This window comes from Meriones unguiculatus, chromosome 1 (assembly GCF_030254825.1).
Source record: "Meriones unguiculatus strain TT.TT164.6M chromosome 1, Bangor_MerUng_6.1, whole genome shotgun sequence".
In the NCBI taxonomy this organism is placed as follows: Eukaryota; Metazoa; Chordata; class Mammalia; order Rodentia; family Muridae; genus Meriones; species Meriones unguiculatus.
The window spans coordinates 143675562-143688779 of NC_083349.1; the positions used below are offsets into that span (position 1 = coordinate 143675562).

At 44.2% G+C, this 13218-nt stretch overlaps 1 pseudogene; it reads left to right on the forward strand.

Moving 5' to 3' along the window:
* The first annotated feature begins 1869 nt into the window (after window positions 1-1869).
* LOC110539542 (uncharacterized) lies at window positions 1870-7356 on the forward strand (annotated as a pseudogene).
* Window positions 7357-13218: the final 5862 nt, after the last annotated feature.

The window sequence follows — 13218 nt, forward strand, 5'->3', positions numbered from 1 at the left end:
AACTTTCAATCAGATGCAGTTCACAGAGGGGCCAGCAAATCTTGCTGATCCTATCACATTGCATTAATATTGAACAGCATAAAGCTTAAAGGACAGAAGTTGCACTTAGCACTAAACAGGGAACTGATCACAGCCGGTAGCTCTCAACAAAGATGGTGGTAAAACCATGGTTCCACCCTCTTTATCCCTGAACCAACGTGGTGGCTAGCCATGTGCTCTTACAGGCTATAGTCAGCAATTTAAAACATACCCATTAGGTGCCACTGATGGAGTTGCTGCCTCCCACGATATAGCACTGTTGAGCATTTACAGTTTCCTGTAACCAAGTTCTAACATTGTAATCAAATAAGTTTTAGAACCAACTGCACAATACAACAGCACAGAACAATTTTAAACTGTACCTGGACTATTCTGCAAATACCAAACCTATCGGCCAGAAAGAAACAGCATTAATCCGTTCACTCAGGAACTGGCCTCCAGGCACACACTTCAAGTCAGCCTGTTAATCTGAATAGATCTTCACAAACCAGGGATGAATCACACATACAGTATGCCACAAAAACACAACCCTAAATTTTATATAGATGTTTATATATAAAATCCATAAAGACATTATTATAAAATATCTGATAGACTTTAAAATGTCTCATAGCCGTAAACACATTTTTAGAAGAAATATGTTATTGCAATATTAAAATAAAGTACCCTTTTTAGGAGTAAAGTCACAAAGCATAATCATAATTTTAAAAGTCAAAATCAAATTTTACCAGTGCAAACAATCCAATCTCTAAAATCAATATTAATTTGAAATGAGACTTGTCTTCTTAGTCTAAAAGGAAATAGGATGATTAACAGAATTCATTACGCCTAAGAGGCTCTGTAATTTTTTTTTCTTTCTTTGCCCGGACCCATTCCACATGGCAATTTAAAGATGACAAAGTCACATCATATGGCATGGCAAGCCACATGCTTGCTATTTTAAAACATCTGTGCTTCTAGAGATATTACAAACATATATGCACACACACATATATGTTCTAAACAAGAGTTTGAATTTAACCTTTAAACATATCCAATAACTGTTAAACCATAACCAAGACATACAGAGTTTATTAGCCATACAAGATCAGTCAGAAACATGGAATGGCCATACATACACTTAAACAGACAGACATAACTTTTCTTACTCCATCCAGCCGAAATTTCAAGCACTTAGTTATCTGTTAAATCTACGAGAGAGTTTGGGACTTGCTGGCAGTGTTTCCCAGGGTGCCACAAGATGCAGCCATCCCCTGGTGTGTCTCCTCGCCTCTCTGTCCTCTCATGCTGAGCCTGGAAGAGTAGTGGAGACCACCATGGTGGAAGTTTACCATTGCCATTTCCCCTCCCAGAAGGCAGGCTTGCGCACGTGGAGCCCATCTATGCAACTAGAGCTCCATACCTCTGCCCTCCAGGTAGAAATGCGCCCACCAGCCTAGGCAGGCTCACATAGCCCACCCTGCTCACAATGAAAGTGTGCTCAGCAGTGGCTGCTAGCTGGCAGGGAGCAGTCCTGACAATTTCATCCCCTGCCCACCCTCGAATCCTGACCACCGCTGGAGCACCCACTGCTGGAGCGCCCACTGATCCAGCCGCTCTGAAGATCCTGCTGCAGGGAGAATGACATGTGGGTGGAAGAGTCAGGAGGAGCAGGAAGGGGTTAGAGGAAGTCTGTCCCATAGCGTCCATCACAGTCCAATACAAACAAGACCACAAACACAAGGAATAAAACAGAAAGACAAACACAAACAAAGTAGCCACTCTGCTACTTAAAATAAAAATGAAACTAAGTGCTTGGCCTCCGCTCATGGTGGGGTATGGGAAAATGGCATGGAGAGGTGAGGAGCTGACAAAGACTTGTTTTCTCTATTAAAATTCCTCCAGAACAGAAACACAGTCCCTCTCTGGGGCAAGTACAACATCCACCTCAAAAAGGTTTTTCATAAACATAAGGAACAAAATAGAAAGACATAAACTAAGAAAGCACAAACTAAGTGGCAGTGCAACTGTTCTGTAATCTAAGCTCAGACCCACAGACCTTCAGATTTCTGCTCTGGTTTCCCTGCCACGGAAGCCCAGAGCAGTAGGTGGGTTCTATCTGAACCACCTCCTGACAGTGGAGCTCTACCTGAGTGTCCATCAAAAACAGACCAGAGAAGCCAGGAATGTATCCTTGACTTCAGTGGCTGTGACTGCCCCCCATAGGCACATCTACCCTTTAGTCACTCTTTGCCACACTGAGTGCACACACTATCAGGCAGAACACTGAAACAAAGAACACTCATTGGCCGGTACTAGACCCTCTGGATTGAGGTCCTGGGGGCCTGGGAAATCTCAGTGGGACCTCCAAAAATGCTGTGCCTAGATGGTGAGACCTCAAAAGACCACCAGGAATTGAATCCATTGCAAAACACGTGAGGGCTTATTTGGTACAAGCTTGAGCCCAGGTTGCAAGCTCCCTGTTGAAGCAGGAGGAGTGCAGCCCCGGGTTCTAGGGGAACAGAGTTTTTAAAGGGCAAAACCGCAAGAGAAGGGCTCCAAGCCTTGGCATTACATGATTGGGTAGGGTGTCTACTTTAGGTGGCAAGACCAAAAACAGTCCTGGCCCAGTCATCTGGAGGGTATCTGATCATGAGTAATGCCTGGAATATGCTGATTAGCTGTTGCTAGGGAAGAACAGTTAGCACTCACTGTGGTCATCTGGGGCCATCTGGGTGGTGGTGTATAATGTTCTTTTAAAATGTGTACACCTTACCCTTGTTCATTCAAATCCTGATTTCTCCCCCGCCCCCGGTTTCAATCCGGATATTGCATTGTGATACTCATTCTAAGCATCCTGTTATCAACTTTTGTGTAAACAGGCCAAAATAAAGCAACTAGACACAATGTTGAGCTGGAAGGAGCCAGAGGACAGGAAAGAGGGGAGGATCTAGAGGGCAGGAAATGAGTGGGAGAAGAAGGGGCGAGAGGAGAGCTAGAACAGAGCCGGAGGAGAGATCTTGGAGGACGTGGAGCATGAACCAGACCTAAGATTTCACAAAAAGCAAGTATAATGTGGGAAATCTAAATGTTAGGAAACTATGAGGGTTTGGAGGTTTAGGAGGGAGTAACTATTGCCCAGCATTGTGGTCTAGATTAACTAAATAAACCCAGTCTCTGTGTGGTGATTTGTGTATACAGCTGTTTATGACTAACAACAGCATTACTAAAAGATAATCATTAGTAAATATTAACTTTCACTTACAACAGAGTGGGTTGCCAGAAAACCGTATCTCTTAAGTTCAGGAAGAAATGTGGCAAGCATGATTACTCCCTGCAGTGGGCCAAACATGTCTCAATTAACCCAAAGTTTGTCTAAACTTTTATCCAGGACCCTAGTTATGTGGCCCCAAGATTTGAATTTTAAATCTTGGATCTCTCAGAGGGAGATAAAATGTGCCCCTAAGACACAAGATTTCCAAAAGGAAGCAGAATAAATATCCATTTATGGCACAATATCTCCATGAGATACTCAGTATCAGCTAAAGAGCATGGTAAAGACACACTAAAATAGTCTGGGCCTCTAATCTCAGTATTTGTTGGCCAGTGGAACAAGATATTCAGCCATTCTCAGTCATGCAGGGAGCTTCAGATCAGCCTGAGCTACAGAAGCAAGTGTCACTCTCTACTCTCCCTAGAGACATGACCCTTAGAGTCTAGAAATCATAAACTTGGGAAAGGCACAGCCAAATACCTTGTCACCAAGCCTGAATTTTATTTCCATAGTTGACATAGTGGAAAGGAAAGCCTAGTTTCCAGCCACCACATGTGGGTCCTGGATGTTAATTAAAGACTAAATTTATATACAAAATAAGACATGGAGACAAATTCTCCACCAGGTCTTATTTTGTTAAATATACTTTTGATTTTGTGGTTGGTTTGTTTGTTTTCTTGTTTGTTTGTTTGTTTTTTCAAGACAGGGTTTCTCTGTGTAGCCCTGGCTATCCAGGACTCACTTTATAGGCCAGGCTGACCTCAAATTCAAAGAGATTTGCCTGCCTCTGTTTCTACCTCCCAAGTGCTGGGATTAAAGGCAAGCACCACCACTGCCACGCTTCCAGTTGATTTTGATCTTCAGTGGTCTTCAAGAAAGCTTCCTGGAATTTGCCCAGTAAACTGAGATCTTCCTTGAGTCAAATTTGGTTTTGCTTCTCTCTCTTTCTTTCTTTCTTTCTTTCTTTCTTTCTTTCTTTCTTTCTTTCTTTCTTTCCTTTCTTTCTTTCTTTCGTCTGTCTGTCTATCTTTGTTTTTACACAGGGTTTTTTCTGTGTAACAGAGCACTGGTTGTCCTGGACTCACTTTGTAAACCAGGCTAGCCTCAAACTCAGAGATCCAAGTGCCTCTGAATCACTAGTGCTGGAATTAAAGGTGTGTGCTACCACACCCAGGCAGCTACAATGCTTTTATGTTCTGTTCTCCATCCAAGGCACAAACATGAGCCCTGTGTCATATAGAAATCCTAGAGCAATTGATGGAAAGGCTTGACTGTAGGAGGTGGAAACTGATCTAATTTTCTTTAATCATATGCATTCAGGACTAAAAAGAACTCAAAATGGTATCTCCAGTGACATTGGGACTAAAGTGAAGATCCAGATTACCCAGAGAGGCAGGACAGGGTTGTGATATTGTGACTGGAAAATGTGACATCCAGGAAAGTGTGAAGGCTGATCAGGTTCTTGCCCATCTAGAAGAAGCAACCAAGTTGAGAGTATGGACCAGTTTTTATCCCAGCACTCAGAAGTTAGTGGAAGGAGAAGCTCTGTGATTAGAAAACCAACCTTGTCTATGGAGTGAGATCCAAGACAGTCAGGGCTATGTACAAGGGATCCTGTCTCAATTTAAATAAAGAAGAAAGTAGGAAGAAATTAATAGGTGGCAGCAGTGAAAAGAAACGAGGAGGTCTACACAACAGGCTGTGTAGAGGCCCATTTCCTGAGATGTTCACTGTGAGGGCCAAATTTATTCTGGACTGGAGTCCCAAAGAGAAAGGAGACCAAATATGATGGTTCCAAGGCTATGTTAGTTTCTCAGACTCCAACTAAACCAGCACTGAGTATATCTGTCAATCAAGAAACATGTCCTCAACCTGGCCAGCCTTCCATACAATGGAGCTGCAGATTGAGTAGGGGGACAGAGTAAGAATGTCTTCTGAATATGAAGGGCTGAAAGGTGGAGCTGTAGAGAGGGTGTTGGAAGGAGATTCAGGTAAGGCCAGGTCCTTGGAGTAGAGCTTCAATACCAGTCGGGATCTGGGTTAGATGGAAGAACCGTGCATGCCATGCATGCTTTTTTTGTAGAAGATGGGGGTGGGATGGGGGCAGTTGGATCTTGCCTGCTCTAAGACCCTTCAGTCCTTGGATGGTGACAGAGGGCACCAGGGGAAGAAAAAAGGACCTGGAACTTTTGAACATTGGAGGAGTCCTTCCCATTGGAGCTTCCCTGTTTGCATGTTTGCTGCAATGTTGAGATAACTTATGGGCATAGGAGACAAAGAGGCAGGTGAGAAAGAATGAGGCCCCTGAGTAATCCCTGCTGCATATGAAGTCTGGAGCAATGCTGCACAGACATGATGGATAGATGTGGGGTCTGTGGAGCTTCTCTAATGTGTTTCCTCTTTTTAGGTTCTCCAGGACAGGAACGTACTCCATTAGGACCAGATCACAGTATGCTTCCATGTCTACAGTGCATAAGGATCTCAGCAAATATCTAGCCAATCAAGGAAACTTAAGCCCACATATGCTGCAAGATTTCTGCTTGCATAAAAATTTCTAACTGTCTTCATATGCACCCATGGAAACAAGTTTCCAAATGCCTCAACATCCTACAAGAAACTTATGTCTCCAAATGTCTCTGAGTCCACTAGGATCACCAAGAATTCCAATGCAGTCAAGTGTCCAAAGGCATCCAGTCCCTACAAACACACTAAGTTCCCAAAGGTCTCAAAATCTAAGTCCCCCAGAAATGTCAATGCAATCAAGTCTGCAATGGCACCAGTCCCTGAAAGGTACTTATGTCCCCAAGAGTCCCTAGGACCATTAATGAAACCAAGTCTGTGAGTGCATCTAGGTTCCTTAGTGTACCCAGGTTTCCCAATGCTGAGAACCCACTCGGGGCACCCAAGTTATCAGATAGTTTTATGTTCTCCAGTGACTTCTGCTTCCAGAGTTCCCCAGGATCTATGGTGCAGTCAGATAAAGATGGTGACCAATAAGTTTGTCCTGTGGCTCCTAGGGTGCAGCAGAAGCAACGCACTGTGTACACCAAGGAACAAAAGCTGCAAGAACATTTTGATGAGTGCATGTACCCAAGCCTGGAGCAACACATGCTTCTGGCAGAAATGACTGGAGTGACAGAGCACAAGATCCAGGTCTGCCTCTCTCTTGTCCCTCTCTAACAATGCCACAATAGCCATTCCCCCAACAGGCCCCTGCACCTTTATCAGAATCCCCACTCTGATTTTTCAATGCTTGGGCACTTGTGGGTGGTGGGCATATGTGTATCTGAGACTGGACATGCTTCACCCTGGGTACCAACAACCTGGGGAGGTGAGCAATGTGTCTCCCAAAAGAGTCTCAGAGACCTAGACCTCTAGGCTCAGAGTAAAATCCCAGACTTGCTAACACAAAATGTCCATAGTCCTTTGGTGTCAGGTCATATGTACCTTACCTTCATACTTCATTTAGGGATTTAGAGCCTCTGCCCTCTGTGTTTCTGAATGATGGACTACTGCTAGACCAACTCCTGCCATGCAGAAACTTCACCTTGTGACTCATTCAGGAGCAAATTCATATTCCTCTGATGCCTCCTTTGTCTTTCTAGATCTGGTTCAAGACCTACTGGGCTAAGTACAAACAAAAGAATTGCTATGATGTTCCAGAAGGACAGCCAGAGATAAATGGAAGCTCTAAACCTGGTGATGAGTCAACCTGATCTCCTGTCTGTTGTTGCCTCTACCAATGGAGAGTCCACATGTCCAGGCACATTTGTGTGGGCTCCATTCCCAAAATCAACTCCAGCCAGGAAGTTTCTCTGCATGGTGATCAGGTCTGGGATGATGCTAGGTATGGTCACCAAGAAGACCTGCTTGGTGGCCAGGCCCCTGTCACAGCTGCCAACTCTAGTCAATCAGCAGCAGTTGGAGCCTAGACTGACCCAGCAGGAGTAGGCGAAGCTCCAGTTGTCATGGCAGCTGGTGCATAAGACCCAGAGGATGCTCAAGATCCAGGTCCTTCTTCTGAGGAGCTCTGAAAACAAATTGTTGAGGACCATGATACATGATGGACTGGTATTTCTGGAGTTATATCTAGACTCCACAAAAGTCCTCTCACCCCTTGTCCTGTCTAGGTCTTTAGAGCAAGGAAGAGGTATAGTAGTACACACCCTTAATCCTAAGATTTGGGGGAATGATGCAGGCAAATCAGAGTCCATGTCAGATTCAGCCCTCATTCCCCTTATTAGGGAACCCATATGAGCACAGAGTTGCCCATCAGCTACATCTGTGTAGGGGGCCTAGGTCCAGTCCATGCATGATCCTTGGTTGGTGCTTCTTTCTCCACAGGCCCACCTGAGCCATGGTTAGTTGGCTCTGTTGGTCTTCTTGTGGAGTACCTGTCCTCTCTAGGTCCTATTCTTCACACACATACACACACACACACACACCATTAAAATATAAAGAACTAATAATCATTGGTCATTAGTGTCTCTCAACATCAATGGACTCAACTCTCTAATAATAATGATTTTAGATCATATATGGGAATTCCTGTCAGAGCCCGTACTGCAGAGTCCATTGAAATAAAATGTTACCTTTGTGTAGTATATATTCGAGGTGACTGGATTCAAGCCACACAGAGGCCATTCTCAGCTGTAACATCTTCCTAGGAGTACCAGTATCCTCTTTACATACAGCTGCCTCTGCCCGCCTCGTGCTGAGAGTAAAGCTGTGTGTCATTAAGCCCCATGAGGCCTGCTTGTTTTTGCAATTCACTTTCACAAATTTCTCTGTGCATTCTACATATTACCCATCTGTCAGATCTTGGTGTGTGATACAACTTTCAATGGTGAAACACAACACATACTTGTCTCATCACCCCATATTTTTAAAAAAATGGCAGCAAATATGGATGTATTCAAAATTCAGTTTTAGCTGGACACACCTTTAGTGATAACACTATGGAGACAGGGGCAGGAAGACCTCTGTGAGTTTCAGTGGGCCTGGTCTACAGATTGATTCCCAGGAGAGTTGGGGATTCGATGAGAAAACTAGTTTACAGAAATAATAGTAAAATGTTTAACTTGGCAAACTCTGAGTTTTTGGAAGGTTACTTAGAGGTTGTGATACACTGGGTATAACAATCATACTCTAGTGCAGGCCACGTGCTGAAGCCAGAAGTTGTTGAATTAAATGGAGTCCATTACTTTGTGTGTATGTGTGTGTTATTTATTTCCTTACTTTTTTTTTATGTAAGAGAAAGATCTTAAAGTTTGATGGGTACAGATGTAGGTCAGAGCTAGAGCAATAAGACAAGAATAGAAGATCAAGGGGACAGAAATTAGAAGAGAAGAAGTCAAAGTATCACTATTCACAGATTATTTGACAGTATTCACAAGTGACCCCCAAGATTCTGCCGGAGAACTCCTACAACAAATAAACAACTTCAGAAAGTGTCGATACAAAATTGACTCAAAAAAGTCAGTAGCCCTCCTGTATACAAGCGACAAAGGGACTGAGAAAGAAATTAGGGAAACAACACCCTTCAAAATAGCAACAAATAATATAAAATATCTTGGTGTAACTCTAACCAAGCAAGTTAAAGACCTGTATGACAAGAACTTCAAGTCTTTGAAGAAAGAAATTGAAGAAGATTTTAGAAGTTGGAAAGATCTCCCATGTTCACGGATCAGTAACATGAGCAAAGTAAAAATGGTCATCCTGCCAAAAGTCATGTACAGATTCAAGGCAATTCCCCAAAATTCCAACACTATTCTTTACGGACCTGGAAAGAGCAACCATTAACTTCACATGGAAAAATAAAAGACCCAGGAATGCCAAAACAGTTTTATACAATAAAAGAACTTCTGGCGGTATCAGCATCCCTGATTTCAAACTGTACTATAGAGAAATAGGAATTTTAAAAAACTGCATGGTATTGGCATAGAAACAGACAAGTTGAACAATGGATCCAAACTGAAGACCCAGAAATAAACACACACTCCTACAGGCACTTGATATTTTACAAAGAAGCCAAAACCATACAATGGAAAAAACACAGCATCGTCAGTAAATGGCGCTGGTCTAACTGAATGTCTACATGTAGAAAAATGCAAATAGATCCATATTCCTCTCCCTGCACAAAACTCAAATCCAAGTAGATCAAAGACCTTGACATAAAACAAGAGACTCTAAATCTATTAGAAGACATTGGCATAGGAGAAAAACTTCCTGAACAGAGCACCAACATCACAGGCTCTGAGATCAACAATTACTAAATGGCATCTCGTGACACTGAGAAGCTTCTGTAAGTCAAAGGACACAGTCAATAAAACAAAACGGCAGCCTACAGATTGGGAAAAGATCATCACCAATCCTGCATCTGACAGAGGGCTACTATCTAAAATATACAAAGAACATAAGAAATTTTGTACAAATCAAATAACCCAATTTTTTTAATGGTGTACAGAGCACACAGAAGAATATTGAATGGCTGAGAAGCACTTTTAAAAAGGTTAATGTCCTTCGCCATCAGAGAAACGCTCTACCATACAACAAGGACATTTGCTCAACTATGTTCATAGCAGCTTTATTCATAATAGCCAGAATCTGGACACAACCCAGATGTCCCTCAACTGAGGAATGGATACAGAAAGTGTGGTACATTTACACAATGGAAGACTACCCAGCTCTTAATAACAAAGAAACCATGAAATTTGTGGGCAAATGGATGGAACTAGAAAAGATCATCCATCCTGAGTGAGATAAACCAGATGCAGAAAGACACACATGATATATATTCCCTTATAAGTGGATACTAGACCTATAGACAGGATAACCATACTACAATCCACAGACCCAAAGAAGCTAACTAACAAGGAGGGCCCAAGGGAGGGTGCTGGAATGTAACTCAGAAGGGGAAATAGAATAGCCAGCAGAAGTGGATGAAGAGAGGGCAGGAGATGGAATGGGACTGAAAGCAAGAATGGGGATCAGATACGGGGAGAGCTGGGCGGTGAGAGGGATGGGAACAAGAAGGGAAACTGAGGGGGACATTGCTTTGTCAAGTTGGAGACCTTCGACAGGATAGGCTCCTGGGAGGACATGGGTGTGACTCTAGCTGAGACTCCTAACAGGAAAGGGGGAGGGAGGGCATGAAGACTGAAGTGACCACCTCCTAGCCAGGCAGGACTACTGGAAGGAGGAGAACAATACACCCACAAAACCTTTGATCCGAAAATTACCCTGCCAAGACGAAGTGCAGGGATAATGAGGGAACAGAGATTGAGGACAAGATTTTTTTGTATGTGAAACTGCCCTGGCTGTCTTGGGCTGCCTTTGTATTCCAGGCTGCCCTTGAACTCACAGAGATCTGCTTGTCTCTGCCTTCTGATTTCTGGGATTAAAGGCATATGGTACCACACCCGACTTAGGAGGTAAATTCTTATGCCGAAAATAGATTCCTGAAATGGGTTCACAGACCACCACAGAGTGAATCCACAACCCTCACACTACGTAAAATGCAGTATTACAAGGTTCTATAAATCTTCTTGAACTGAATGTGCCTGGGGCTAAGAGAGTTGCCTGGAGCAAGATGAGGCATGACGATCCACCTTTACACCTAACAGACATTTGCTCTCATTTGCCTCCTCCCAGGACTTCATCACAAGATTGAATCATTTCCTTCTTTTCCTTCTCTCCTCAGGCATGGAGGCTGAAACCGATCACAATAAAAACTAGTGTCTCCTTCAGATACGTTTCCAGTCTCCACTCCCCGTTTTTTCAATGAACTTGCTGTTCCTCCTGCAGCTTCCCAAGCACTGGGGTCACGGGCCTGTGCCCCCAGGTGTGTCCCTGTAGCCTTTGATAACATTAAGATTGCATGATTATTTCTGTCCTTTGAAATCATACAGACTCATGGAGAGATTTTGTCTGTTGTTGCTTGGTGACATTTATTTTTTCTTTTGAGGCAGGGTCTTCTGTGTCCTGGGCAGCTTTTGGACATGCTATGTTGTCAACACTTTCCTTCAACTCCTCATCCTCTTTCTCCACCTCTAAGACAAAACAGGCCTGTTGAAGCAACATGACATGTAGAGGCATGAAATGCACCTAGCATCTCTCATGTTTGGTAATGAACTGTAAAGGGGTCTAGCTGGGCAGCATATGGAGATCTAAATTTTCTGGATTCCATCTCCAAAAGGGTAGGGTCGATGTTCTCTTAGTCTCGATTTTTCACACAATCCCGTCACTCAGTAAACGTTCTGTAAACAATGGTTAAACCTTTCAGGGTCTTGGTTACCCACACCTTCAGTGGTAGAACTCAGGAGGATGGGGACAGGCTTGCCAACATAGCGCATGTCACAACTTGTGTGCGTGGGGAGATTGACTCAAAAAGAGAAGAAAACAAAACAATCATGACTGAATCAAAAGAGCTAGGAGTCTCTGGGATTAGACTGAAATCTGAGTGGCACCAAAGGATGGGTGGGGCTAACGGATTGAGTCTGCAGGGTGGGAGGAGCCAACGAGTGGGAGGAGCTTTGAGTTTCCGGCCTGGAGTAGGTATTTAAGCCCGGGTCCTTGGAGAAGCTGTCAAACGCAGAGGGGAGCCCAAGCAAGGTGAAGCCTCTTAATGGTTGACTGGTGAGCTGGTGTCCTGAATAAAGTTTGACTGTGTTGACTGTGGTGAGGGCATTTACGTCACGGGGGAGAGAGTGAGCTGGTAGAGGAAAAGCCTTTGCTATCATTCTGGAGCTGATTTCTGTGTGTTTGGGGGTTTAGATATACCAAAAACTCCAGGTTGATGGGTAGAGGGTCCTGGGAAATTTTGAGAGCAGTTTGCAAGTTTTTCTCATATGTGAACATTGGAGACTTGAGGAGTGCACAGTTTGTGGGGGACAGGGGAAGAGTGCTGGCGAGACCACGGGGTGCTGGCCCAGAAACAGCTTTTGTGGACAGTTCACCAGCCAAGGCACAGACCTGGGCCGTGTTGTGCAGGAAGCTAGAGGAGTGGATGGGGAGGCTTGAGTGTAGGAATTAGGGACTGGGCTTCTCTGATCTATTTTTCTTTTAGTCTGAGGTTCCTCCGTGCTTCAAGACCTCCCACCAGGACCAAATTTTCAGGACACCTGGGGATCTCTTCTTCCCCCAGCCTTTCCATTGCCGAAAAATCGACAAATGAACAGAGGCTCCTCTCTACTTCCAAGTGAAAAATCCTCTACTTCTCCAGTGAACTTTCAAGTCGCCTCAGGTGCCTCGGTTACCAACTCCACAAGCGCTCATGTCTTCCCAAGTCCCTCCGGGGTCACAAGTTCCTCAACGTGATCAAACGAGGAAACAGAGAAAAGGCACCGTGTTCACCAAGGAACAAAATGCGGTCCTAAAAGAATATTTTGAGAAGTGCATGTACCTGACCAAGGAGCACTGCGTGACACTGGCTGACAGGTTTGGTGTGACGGAGCACCAGATCAAGGTTCGTCCCCTCTGGCGTCTTCCTCTCCCCTACTCATATAGCCACTCCCCCACCAGCCAAATGCACACTTCCCTTTTTGGTGTCCCTCCAGTGCTTGGGGTTCCTGGGGCAGTTCCAGGTTGTAGAAGGGTGGTGGTGTTGTATGCAAGGTTGGATTCGCATTCATCTTAGTCTCTTTTCTTGAAATTTATTTATTTATTTAATCACTTTACATCCCAGTCTCAGCTCCCTCCTTCCTCTCCTCCCTGTCCCACCCTCCCTTGCTTTCTTCCTATCCTTCCTCCCCTATTTATCAGAAGAGGGGAGCACCCCACCTTCTAACACATCCCAACACCCTCATCCAGCTGCATCAGGACTGAGCATGTCTTTTTCCCCTGTGGTCTGGTGAGGCAGCCCTGCCAGGGGCGGGGGTGATCAAAAACAGGCAACAGAGTCCATGTTTCGACAGCCACTGCTGACA